Genomic DNA, 12,683 nt, shown 5'->3' with positions numbered 1-12,683 from the left:
TGCCGGGGCAGGCAGGAACTGGATGTCTCTCCGGCACTCCGGTTTCACCAGGCCACGTTCCCCAGCCCAACTGCAAGCACAGGCCAGCCTACTCCCCAGACACGTGGCCGCCCGCAGGACTCGATCCAGCCTCATCGCCAATGTAGTGTCCCAGAGACACCAAGGCTATGGTGTACCTGGGAGTGTGCAATCAGAGGGGATTACCTAACTATAATGGCAGTGCAGTAGAAGGGACGTCCACACTGTTGCTCTGTCCGTGCCGTCAGCCATGTGCGCTGATGTCACAATTTATTAAATGCTCCCTGTCTGAGCCGGGGCCAGGGAGTTGACTGTGCTACAAAATATAGCAGCGGCCGGGCTGCTCACTACATCCCCTAAACACAACCAAAGACGTGTTGGTGGTCCTCCGGCCTTCCTGGAGCCACCACAAAGAAGTTATACACATTTTATTACTCTCACAGGGATCATGAAGCTTTCAATTCAGTTCAATTCAATTAATCTTTATTAGAAACTCTGAGACATACATAAAACAGCATAAATTACTGCAGATCATCAGAAAATGCATTTAATTTTAATCAAAATGTTATTGTTTTCTTATATCATAAAACAATAGCTGCAGGATACAGTACATCAGAAGTAGACAATTGTCCATGCACTGTGGTAGCAGAGAAAAAACTGATTCATGGTAGCATTCTAACATGTGCAGCCAGAGGCATGCCATATTGTAACATTCCATTAATCCTCTTCAGCTATTAACTAAAAAACTCCATCATCCAACTCCTCCATCTTCGGTCAACCCTTGATTAAACAATCCAGAGCATGACAAAAGTATAAGTATTGTGATCTGATAGTGTTCCAGATCAGTTTTGAATCTTTTTTAAACATTTATATCTTACACTTGTTACTTGAATCACTGAACTAAAGTCTGTTGACATAGATCAAAGAGCCACAGTCTGTTGACAAGCAGGTCAGTAGACGATATGCCTAGGTGACACGTGTTTTGTCGTTTTGACAACTTTTTCAAGGCTCGTAATTCTTTCAAAATAAGAAGGTCAATGTCCTATACCTTCTCCAATCTGTACATCACAGCATATAAGAACTCCTATCCTTGGAGCCCCAGGACTGAATGAGATAGAGCATAGTCTCCTGTATAGACCTAGATGTATCCGAAAATTTAACTTGTCATAAGTTACCCCCAGTTATGGTGGGAACGATAGGAAGAGGCGAAGGCTCCAGTTGGCCTCAAGTATTTAAACAAAAGCCCGTGACGGCTCTGTGAGTACACAGCACATGGATCTGAGTTACCACTGCCATCATAGTATTTGGTCAACCATTGCTAAGCTGTCATATGTAGTGTTCTATAATGGCCAGTAAGATCTTGAGTTCTACCCTGTAGTTTCAAATAGCTCCCAGGGTGTCCCATTCAAGGTCAGGGGTCCTCAGTTGCTTCCACCCTCTGAATCCTCCGCTGAAAGAAGGGAACTGTTTGGTGCATCTGTGTCAGCGTCTGGGGCCATTAGGCTTCCTAATAGATGTTTCCATGCTCTATCCTTAGCTATAGTTCTTGCCCACTCTTCAATTCATGGAACAATACAGCACTCTTGATTCCTGCCCCTTTAACCAGTTCTTCTCACCATTTAGTCAGTCATGGCCCCCCAGGGGCTTTCTGATGCATTTTCTCTTCTTGTTTTTCTAGTATCGATGGCAGGTCAGTAAACCTAGCAGTGGTTTTGCGCTTATTAGAGCGTGGTGATCAACCAAGGAGGCAAGCCAGGGATGTGCAAGGGATCGCTCATAAGGTGATATCCTTAACACAGTGCATGACCGCCTCCCAGAACCCCAATAAAGAGGGGCCAGTCAATACAGTGTGGAACATTTCTGCCCCAACATTCCCTCAACTAGGATATGTCACGGCAGCTGTTGTATAAAACGTCTTGAGCCTATCAGGTGTAAGGTAAGCTCTTTACAGAAAATAAAAACGTATTCATTTGAACCAGGATCACAAGAAACTGTGGGTATGTGCCCTAGTATCTTCTCTAGCACCATATCAGTAAGCTGAATTTCTAGATCTATCTCTCATTTTGCTTTGAAGTCTGTGAGAGTAGGAAGAATGTTAGCAAGCATGGCATGGGACCGCTTTAACACAACCAGTCACTGTACAGAGCAGCTCACCGCCTTGATGTTCCACGGGTTTGGTATCTCAATTTTCCCAATGGTTCCTACTTGTGGTGGACACTGCCTGGTGTAATAAGAATTGCCCATTGGAAATTCTGAATTCCAATATCAGGTCTTCAAATAGGAGTAAATCTCCATCCCGGTAGAGGTGTCCTATACAGTTTGACCCATAGGCGGTCCAACCTGCTACCCCTACACTCCTTTGCAGGCCCCTATCTAAAACCACTTCAGGAGCAGGTCCCCAGAGTAGGGGAAAAAGGGGTGTGGGTTCACTGTAGGCAATGTTGCCAGCTCTGCTGCATCATCAGGATCTCCTGGGAGGCAGCAAGTAGTGGGCGCCAGGGAGTCAAGAGGACCTGTGATGAGTCCAGCAAGTCTGGAGAAGAGCTGATGGGTCCCTCTTTGGGGTTCATCCTACAATAAATCCACTGTTTAAAAAATTGCAGCTGTGCCGCCAAGTAAGAAGTGTCTAGGTCTGGTGCAGCTAGCCCACCCTCTGCTACAGAGCACTGCAATTAAGATAGTGCCACTCTATGTCTTCCTGTCCCCCGAATCAGTTCCAATAGGAGGGAACCCAGGTCCCGGAATAGCCGGCGAGGCACCAACAGTGGCAGCGTGGAAAAAAATAAATCAGGCTTGGGATCGCCACCATCTTACCCAATCCTATCCTACCAGCCACAGATAATGGCAATGATGTGCAAATGTTTACACTACCGCAGAGTGCTCCAACAGCTGCCCCAATATAACTATCTAATAGGTCTTGGTGGTTATGGTATATTTTAACTTCTGAGTATTTCAGAGAGGCAGGGTGCCAGGTGAGTCTGGGCAGGTTCTGGGCTAGGAACAGAGGTGGGACTTTTGACAATAAATGTGCACCAACGCGATCCAAGAAGTCCATTGCTCTGGGTGAGTCCAGTTCACCGTCTTGGAGGAACAGTAGCATATCATCATCACATAATGCCAGAGACGTTTTCAGGCATGGACCCCAGCATTTCAGCGGGCCCCCTGATATAGCCAGCACTGTTCTTCAGAAAGTCTTGCCCTGATGACCTTGACTAAGTCTTACACATATTGTTTTAAATACCCTTTTCCTTTAATTGATTTTTAACATGAGTGATGTGTGAAAGTCTACTGCAGATATTTTGCAGAGAAATGCGTTTATTCTTCATGCAAAATTCATTAAAAAAGTTTCTTTTAGATTAAAACAAGACCTCACATATGAGAAATGGGAGAGTGTCGCAGAGAGTATTTGCAGTAACATTAGTGAGCTGCTGCTGTGTTTTAAATACCCTTTTCATTAATTGATTTTTAACATGAGTGATGTGTGAAAGTCTATTGCAGATATTTTGCAGAGAAATGTGTTTATTTTTCTTGCAAAATTCATTAAAAAAGTTTCTTTTAGATTAAAACAGAACCTCACATATGAGAAATGGGAGGGTGTCACAGAGATTATTTGCAGTAACATTAGTGAGCTGCTGCTGTGTTACAATATCGAAAACACAAATAACTATCCCTGAATATCAGATGTAAACCCATTTAGAATTTGGACAAATGTGTCTGTGCAGTGTCAGCGACCTGGCCAAAGAGGGCATGAAGGAGCTGAAACTGGGTCATCAATTTAAAACTGTTCTGAATAGGACCCCGACAATACATTCGGCCTAAGGCCCCCAAAATCCTTAAGATGTCCCTGCATAATGGAATTGCCCTTGAACCAACAACTCACAGTAAACCCCCCCTGTACAAGTGCTACAGGCCATTGCAATGGAAAATAGTAAGGGGTAGAGTGGACACCCCTGCCTGGTCCCAAGCCCCATGATTCAGATATAGTTCTTCCTGTGTGCACCCGCGCCATGGGACCCATGTAAAGAAGTTTGGTCCAGTGTATAAACCCAGGGCTCAACCACATTTGTGCCATAACTCTATATAGGAGTCCAAACTCAGGCTGTCACAGGCCTTCTTTATAGCTATCGCCATAACGGCTGCTGTCCGTTTATCCAAGCAATACAAAAGGGGATGATGGATTGAGCGTTTGAGCAAATCAAACACTCACCCCCAGTCAACTGATCTGAGTTTATTCCATCACCATTCTTTAGCTCACTCTGCCACCCCAGTTCAAACATGGGCATATGCAAATCAGACTGACCCTCTGCCTCATGGGAACAGTCCAGCCCAAACTGCCAAGCCATATCTTCGGAAACAAGCATCCTGGGACCGGTTTCGGATTTATAATCCTCATCAGGCAGACTATCTCGAATCCAGTGGCAAAGTGAGCAAGGTACTCACTTCTGAGTATACCCTGCCAACTTATGGCGAATAAAGCATTACAAAAGGGGATGATGGAAGGAGCGTTTGAGCAAATCAAACACTCACCCCCAGTCAACTGATCTGGGTTTAATCCATCACCATTCTTTAGCTCACTCTGCCACCCCAGTTCAAACATGGCCATATGCAAATCAGTCTGACCTGTGCCTCATGGGAACAGTCCAGCCCAAAATGCCAAGCCATATCTTCCCTGGACCAGAAACAAGCATCCTGGGACCGGTTTCAGATTCATAATCCTCATCAGCCAGGCTATCTTGAATACAGAGGCAAAGTGAGCAAGGGACTCACGTCTGAGAATACCCTGCCAACTTATGGCGAACAAAGCGATACAGAAGGAGATGATGGATGGAGCGTTTGAGCAAATCAAACACTCACCCCAGTCAACTGATCTGGGTTTAATCCATCACCATTCTTTAGCTCACTCTGCCACCCCAGTTCAAACATGGCCATATGCAAATTAGTCTGACCCTGTGCCTCATGGGAACAGTCCAGCCCGAACTGCCAAGCTATATCTTCCCTGGACCGGAAACAAGCATCCTGAGACCGGTTTCGGATTCATAATCATCATCAGCCAGGCTATCTTGAATCCAGTGGCAAAGTGAGCAAGGGACTCACGTCTGAGCATACCCTGCCAACTTATGGCGAACAAAGCGATACAAAAGGGGATGATGGACAGAGCGTTTGAGCAAATCAAACACTCTGTCCATCAACTGTTGTTTTTGCATTTGTCACCCCGAGTGGGACGGGTATGCTCAGACGTGAGTCCCGTGCTCTCCACGCCACTGGAGTCAAGCTATCCTAACTGAAGACAGCTGATAGCCAGAAACCGGTCCTAGGATGCTTGATTCCGGTCCAGGGAAGACATGGCTTGGCAGTTCGGGCTGGACTGTTCCCATGAGGCACAGGGTTAAGGTGATTTGCATATGGCCATGTCTGAACTGGGGTGGTGTGGTGAGCATAAAACGATGGATTTAGGTTCAGATCTCTGTACTGGGGTGAATGTATTACATTGTTCTGCATTCTGTCCATCAATTGTTGATTTTGCATTTGTCACCCTGAGTGGGACAGGTATGCTCAGACGTGAGTCCCGTGCTCTCCACGCCACTGGAGTCAAGCTATCCTTGCTGAAGACGGCTAATAGCCAAAAACCGGTCCTAGGATGCTTTATTCCGGTCCAGGGAAGACATGGTTTTGCAGTTCGGGCTGGACTGTTCCCACGAGGCACAGGGTCAAGGCTGATTTGCATATGGCCATGTCTGAACTGGGTGGTGTGGTGAGCAAAAAAACAATGGATTTAGGCCCAGATCTCTGTACTGGGGTGAACTTAGACTTTGTTCTGCATTCTGTCCATCAACTGTTGTTTTTGCATTTGTCACTCCGAGTGGGACGGGTATGCTCAGACGTGAGTCCCGTGCTCTCCACGCCACTGGAGTCAAGCTAGCCTGGCTGAAGAAGGCTGATATCCACAAACCTGTCCTAGGATGCTTGATTCCGTTCCAGGGAAGACATAGCTTGGCAGTTCGGGCTGGACTGTTCCCATGAGGCACAGGGTCAAGGCTGATTTGCATATGGCCATGTCTGAACTGGGGTGGCGTGGTGAGCAAAAGAAACTATGGATTTAGGCCCAGATCTCTGTACTGGGGTGAATGTAAGACATTGTTCTGCATTCTGTCCATCAGCTGTTGTTTTTGCATTTGTCACCCCGATTGGGACGGGTATGCTCAGACGTGAGTCCCGTGCTCTCCACGCCACTGGAGTCAAGCTATCCTGGCAGAAGACGGCTGATAGCCGGTTCCGGTCCTAGGATGCTTGATTCCAGTCCAGGGAAGACATGGCTTGGCAGTTCTGGCTGGACTGTTCCCATGAGGCACAGGGCAAGGCTGATTTGCATATGGCCATGTTTGTACTGGGGTGGTGTGGTGAGAAAAAAAACAATGGATTTAGGCCCAGATCTCTGTACTGGGGTGAATGTATGACATTGTTCTGCATTCTGTCCATCAACTGTTGTTTTTGCATTTGTCACCCAGAGTGGGACAGGTATGCTCAGACGTGAGTCCCATGCTCTCCATGCCACTGGAGTCAAGCTATCCTGGCAGAAGACGGCTGATAGCCGGTACCGGTCCTAGGATGCTTGATTCCAGTCCAGGGAAGACATGGCTTGGCAGTTCTGGTTGGACTGTTCCCATGAGGCACTGGGTCAAGGCTGATTTGCATATGGCCATGTCTGAACTTGGGTGGTGTGGTGAGCAAAAAAACGATGGATTTAGGTCCAGATCTCTGTACTGGGGTGAACGTATGACATTGGTCTGAATTCTGTCCATCAACTGTTGTTTTTGCATTTGTCCATTTATCCAAGGCATCATCATTCATGAGTGAGAGGAGTCCACGGATATTGAATGACATCTCACGCCCAGGGATGAATCCCGTTCGATATGTGTTAATGAAAGTGGGCATTTGGGGTAGGAGTCGGGTCCCTAGAATTCTACAAAAAATGTTATACTCCACGTTGGGCATGGAGAAAGGGCGGCAATCCTGACATCCGAGGGAGGACAACATGGTTTTATGAGTGGGATAATCATGGATTTCACATGCCAGCAGATGGCCCGATTCTTGTGCTGCATGGAAAAGTTCTACTAGTTTTGGAGCCAAGGAGTCCCTATTAGTGGCAAAGAACTCCACAGGTATGCTCTCAGTGCCTGGTACTTTACTGCACACCTTATGTTTAATCGCAGCTCTTAGTACTTGAACTGTGATATCTACCCCTAATTCATGCAAATCCTCCTCAAAAGTACCCTTAGGACATGCAGGGCCAGAAAGTACTCAAGGGCCTGAGTTGGTATCTCGAGTGATGGGCATAGAAGCAGGGACGACTTTAGGGCATTGCTACTGGTGCTGCAGCACTGGGCACTGACCTCAAAGAGGGGAGGGGGGCTGTGTTTAGCAGTAATTCAGTATTTAATAGCACCTGCTGTAGAGTTTCTTGTGCATCCAGCTTTCAGGCAGCAATACAAATGTTAATTCTTGTGGTTAATGTTCCTGGTAGAGAAAGATCAGAGTTTTGTCTAGTGGCAGTTTCGACTCTCCATAAAGTAGTACAGAAGGTTAAGATGCCTGCTGTAAAGAACGCGTACCCTGCAGATCACAGATCCTTATTTTATGTGGATATGTCACCACAGTTCATAAGATACAAATCTAACATAGAACAGTGTCTGTTAAAATGGTCATCAAAGAGCTGCATGCACACTACATAAAATAGGTTAGAACATTATGTTTTTCCCCAGTCTTTATTAACTATTCATAATGTTGCTAAAAATGGTCAGGTAGATATAGATTCTAATTAGTAAAGCCAGCCTTTACACGTGCTTTAAAATAAATGAAAATGTATGTGAGAGAAGGGCTATGGAGAGATGAGGGACACATTTGACCCAGGCTCCACCAGGACTCAAGCGGGCCACCCTGCATAGAGGGATGTATAACAGTTCCATGTCCGATTCCACCTCTGAAATCAAGGAACCACTGGTATTTTGGTTAGTTAGCCACACAAGTAGGGTACCTGCTTTATCACGCTCAGCGTGGGCATGAGTCAGATATTTCTTGTAGTCAAAGCAGCGGAGTCTTTCATCTCAAGCTGTCAGTAATTCCTTTGCCTCCAGCAGTGGGTGCTTAAGGCCTGGATTTCCCAGTCACCATTGTTCAACCCCCTGAAGGGCCCTATCCTGACATTTTACCTCACCCACTAATGTACATCACACCCCAACCACTTCTGCAGTACAGGGACCCTTGATCACTGACCTAAATGCATCCCACTCAATCAAAGGGGATATAGCAGTCCTGGCATTGTCAGCAAAATAAGCTCTTATTTCCTATCCAATGTTATGTTGGAAGATCGGGACATCCAGTACCTCCAACCATAATTTCCAGTCAGGGATGCATGGGCGCTCATGATCCCAATTCACGGAGAGTAACACTGGGTGATGATCTAAAGTCGTTTGGCACTGATACTCTACAAAGTGAACCACTCCATGGACAGTCAGAGTACATAGGAAGGTGTCAAGACGAACATGAAGTTTGGATTGTCCCTTGTCGCCAATTTTATTTGCCCTTTTTATTGAACCTCTGGCGATTGCTATTAGGAATATTAAGACCGAGACTGCCCCAATAGCAGGAATGAAAAATATAAAATTATATGCGGACGATATTGCCCTTTTTTTGGATTCTAAACCCTCAAGTCAATTGAAGATTTGAATTTTTTTTTCTGACTTTCAAAAACTAGGGGGTTATAAAATTAATATTAACAAAACGGAAATTATTTTAGCCAACTGCACTGTAGACACTTTAGTACCAGAATTCAGACGGACATACAATAAGAATCCAGAGATATCTTGGAATATTTATATCGGATAGTCTGGACAACCTTTTTTCACTTAATTTTCTACCCCTAATGAAAAAGGTGGGCTCACTTTTAGACCGCTGGAATCTGCTACCCTTGTCTCTTATGGGACGGGCAGCGTTAGTTCGCATGTCAGTCCTACCACTTTTTAATTTCCTTTTTAGCGCAATACCCTGCGCAATTCAGGCCTCCTATTTTAAAAAAGTAGATTCATTGATCTCTTTTTTATGGGCAAAAAAATCCCCCAGTCTTGCACTAAGCACTTTATACTTACCATCCATACAAGGAGGGCTGTCCCTTCCAAATATCAGAGAATACTATTTTGCCTCTTTTACACATTATAGTTTTAGGTTTTTCTTTTTAGACCCTCACGAGGCAGACAATTTTTTTATGAAAAAGATGCTGTTAGAATAAAAAAAATTTGATCCGGTCAGAATTACAAAAAAAACAAAGAAAGTTAGATATAAGACACTACAGTGGATGTTTAAGCTGAAAACTCAGTTTTTTAAATTTTATGACTTACCTAATTTAAGTAACAAGACGAATTTATTAAATTTTAGCTTGGGTGATGCTGGCTTGATGGACAAAAATACATTAAATCTCTGGAAGGAAAATGGTTTTGAGAAAATTGAGGACTTCCTGATGGGAAACAGGTGGAAATCATGGGATGAAATCTCTAGCCAGATAAATCATTCTCATATAAATCTGAACTGGTCCTTCATCATGCTAAATCCAAAACTCAAAGAGCTTGCTATAGGAAATTTATTTAATAAAGAAAATATTTCGACTACCCTCAATAATAAAACACAAAGGAAAATGAGTGCCTGGGTTAAAATATTAAAAGAAAGTAAAGAGCAGGACTCTTCCACCAAGATTATTGAGAGATGGAAAAAGAGTGAAGATATTGTAATCAACCAGCAGGTTTGGGATAAAATAAATAAATTTAACAAAACCATATTCCGAGGAGCAAATTTTAAACGCATGCAATTTTACAATAAGTGGTTAATATACAGAACCCCTTCCTTCTTACGTAGTATTTTCCCCCAGGTAGCTGATAAATGCTTCCGGTGCGAAGAGAAAGGCACTTGGAAACATATTGTCTGGGAGTGTCCAAAAATCCAGGTATTTTGGAAGGAAATAGAAAAATATCTCTCATTCGAGCTCAAAACCAATATAGTATTTGATGACCTAATTCCCATTCTAGGCTGTTTCCTTAGTCACACCCCACATGATGAGTCCCTATTCATAGCATCCTTAATAGCTAAATCCCTCATATTACAGTCCTGGAAAACAGATCTTGTACCATCTTTTAGGGCATGGAAGGCAAAATTACTTCGAATCCAGGGTAGGGAAAGAAAATATGCTTTAAGGTCAGGGGCTCTCAAAAAATATGACAAATATTGGAGTGTGTTTGATTCTTAATTTCTTTGCCATCATCCAACTCGACCTGCAATTCCCCGTAATTCCGATCAGTTTGCTAGATTGTCTTGTCTACGCACGTTGCACTTTACAATTAAGCTATGAAAGGATGACTGTGATGATGCTTAGTTTATTTAAATGTTTCCCATCTTTTTTAATTCTATTTAAGTTTCAAGCAGACAGTCTATCTGTTAGTTTGTCTTGTTTACGCACGTTGCACTTTACAATCTGTGATAATGCTTATTGTATTTAATCACTTCGCACTTTATTAATTCTATCCGAGTCATCTGAATAATATTGTCAGCCTGTTAGCTTTTCTAATGCACTTTGCACTTTATAATTCAAGTTTTGAATTGATAAATCATGTAAATGTCTTTTATATTCTCATGCCTCGTACTGTATTAATCCGTTTTCAAATGTGTTTTTTTTTTCTTTATCTGTTTTATTTGAACTCTCAATAAAAAAAAAAAAAAAAAAAAAAGAAGAACATGAAGTTTGTGCATGCCTGAGTAGAATGAGTAGGCTCATGTCGCAGGGTAGAGCCGTCTCCAAGAGTCCACCAGTCCCCACTATCACTGCCAAGCAGAGAAAATGCTTACCGACCGGGTCACCGCGGAAACCCCAGGTTAGGATGGAAACGATCAAGGGTAGGATCAGCAATGCAGTTAAAATCCCTACCCGATAATATGGTCTGAGTCAGGTATGGTGCCAAGACCCTAGACAGCTATGCAAAGATAAATGACGGCTATTGTTGGATCACGGCATGCCAACCTCCCTGTAAATACAACTTATCCACCCTCTGGGTCTACAAGTTCAGTTGTTTTCGGGTGGGGTAAGCAAAGTCTTACCCACAGCAAAACTCCTCTGGCAAAGGCCAATATGTCGTGGCATTCACCTGGCCCCACCATCTCTTGTTGAGAGCCAACCCTTCAGCCCTGTACTTTGTACATCTTGCAAATATTATTAAGTCCCCAGACGTTCCAGGAGATCAATATGTATGTCATGGGGGTCGCCATGAGGGGGTGCTAAAGCAGCACCCCAATGGTCCAAAAAGGGGGTTGTCCTTTCAAACTAGCATGACAAGGGCCCATCATTTTGACAATGGAATTTGAGAACAGCAGCCGGAATAGCCCTACAGAAATCCCATAAACAAATACAACCTACCCAACTCACCATCCCCAGGATCAGAAGCAAAAGATTCCCTATCGAAACCAGTCAGATATCATCCAACACAGACATGCATTACAAGGTGGGGGGTGCCTGCCGAGGCGGTTCCCAGCCTCACAGCACACCATCTAAAGAAAGAAAACAGGATAATCACTTCTAGATTGAGCCCTGCATGAAAAATACCCTGGCATTATAGGAAATAAGAAAAAATGTGTAAAGAGCTCAATCAGCATTGCCGTTAGCTTTTCACCAGTTTCTATGCATAACTAAACCAAAGCAGCTATTTCAGATCATCTCATCTGAAGGCCTGGAGTAACCATGGGCAAAAGGTCAACTGATCACTGGGATGAGGACAGAGTCTGTGTCATATAGTTCACTACTGAAAGATGGCAGAGCATGTCCCCCTCCACTCATGCAGCTACTGCCTCCACCACACGCTGGTGTTCATTGCACACCTGTGACCCAGATGGAGCTCTCCCCTGGTTACGTTTGGCTATTTTCTGAAGTGGTCACCGGCTATGCCATCTATTCTCCAGTACAATGTCTCCTTCTCATTGAGGGAGGCGTTCCATTCATTTCCATAGGGACTACGGCGACATGAAGGATTGCAACTCCTCTCCCATGGTCACTCTAAGTCTGGCTAAGAACAACATTGCGTACGTAAGGCCTAGTTGGCAAAAGCATTTTCTGGCTTCAGTAAAAGAGTCTCTTTGCTTCCCAACTTCTTTCGTGAAGTCGAGAAAGAATATGATTTTGTGATTCTCAATCACGCTTGATGTCTCTACGGATTCTGGTTTGGGTCAGGATGTATTTACGGTCCCTGTAGTGCAAAAGTTTCACCAGGATTGGTCAGGGAGCCACTCCAGGCAGGGGAGGCCATGAAGGAACACGATGAGCGCCTTCCAACACATAGTAAGGAGAGAGGCCCTCCGGGGCCATCTCTTCTTTAATACTTGTCTCCAGGAAGTCAATCATATTTGGACCTGTGCACTCAATATGCTCTTGGAGCACAATAAGTCTGATGTTGTTTTCATATGCTTTATTTTCTGCATCTTCAGCTCTGGTTTCTAAAGTTTTAGGCCCGCTTTCCATGGTAGATAGCCTGGTTTGCACTTAGGCCATTTATCATGCGAGGTCCATGTTCAGTGGTGGTGGCTCATTCAGCCACGCACCATTATCTCGCAACAGACCCATGTTCAAGCACCTCTCT

General features: G+C 44.3%; 1 protein-coding gene across 1 annotated transcript in view; it reads right to left on the bottom strand.

Moving 5' to 3' along the window:
• MALRD1 (MAM and LDL receptor class A domain containing 1) overlaps positions 1 to 12,683 on the bottom strand; it is a 2,679,189-nt gene that overhangs the window by 2,160,991 nt on the left and 505,515 nt on the right. The window lies entirely within an intron of this gene.

Source organism: Lissotriton helveticus, chromosome 10 (assembly GCF_964261635.1).
Source record: "Lissotriton helveticus chromosome 10, aLisHel1.1, whole genome shotgun sequence".
In the NCBI taxonomy this organism is placed as follows: Eukaryota; Metazoa; Chordata; class Amphibia; order Caudata; family Salamandridae; genus Lissotriton; species Lissotriton helveticus.
This window is presented reverse-complemented; position numbering and strand designations above follow the sequence as displayed.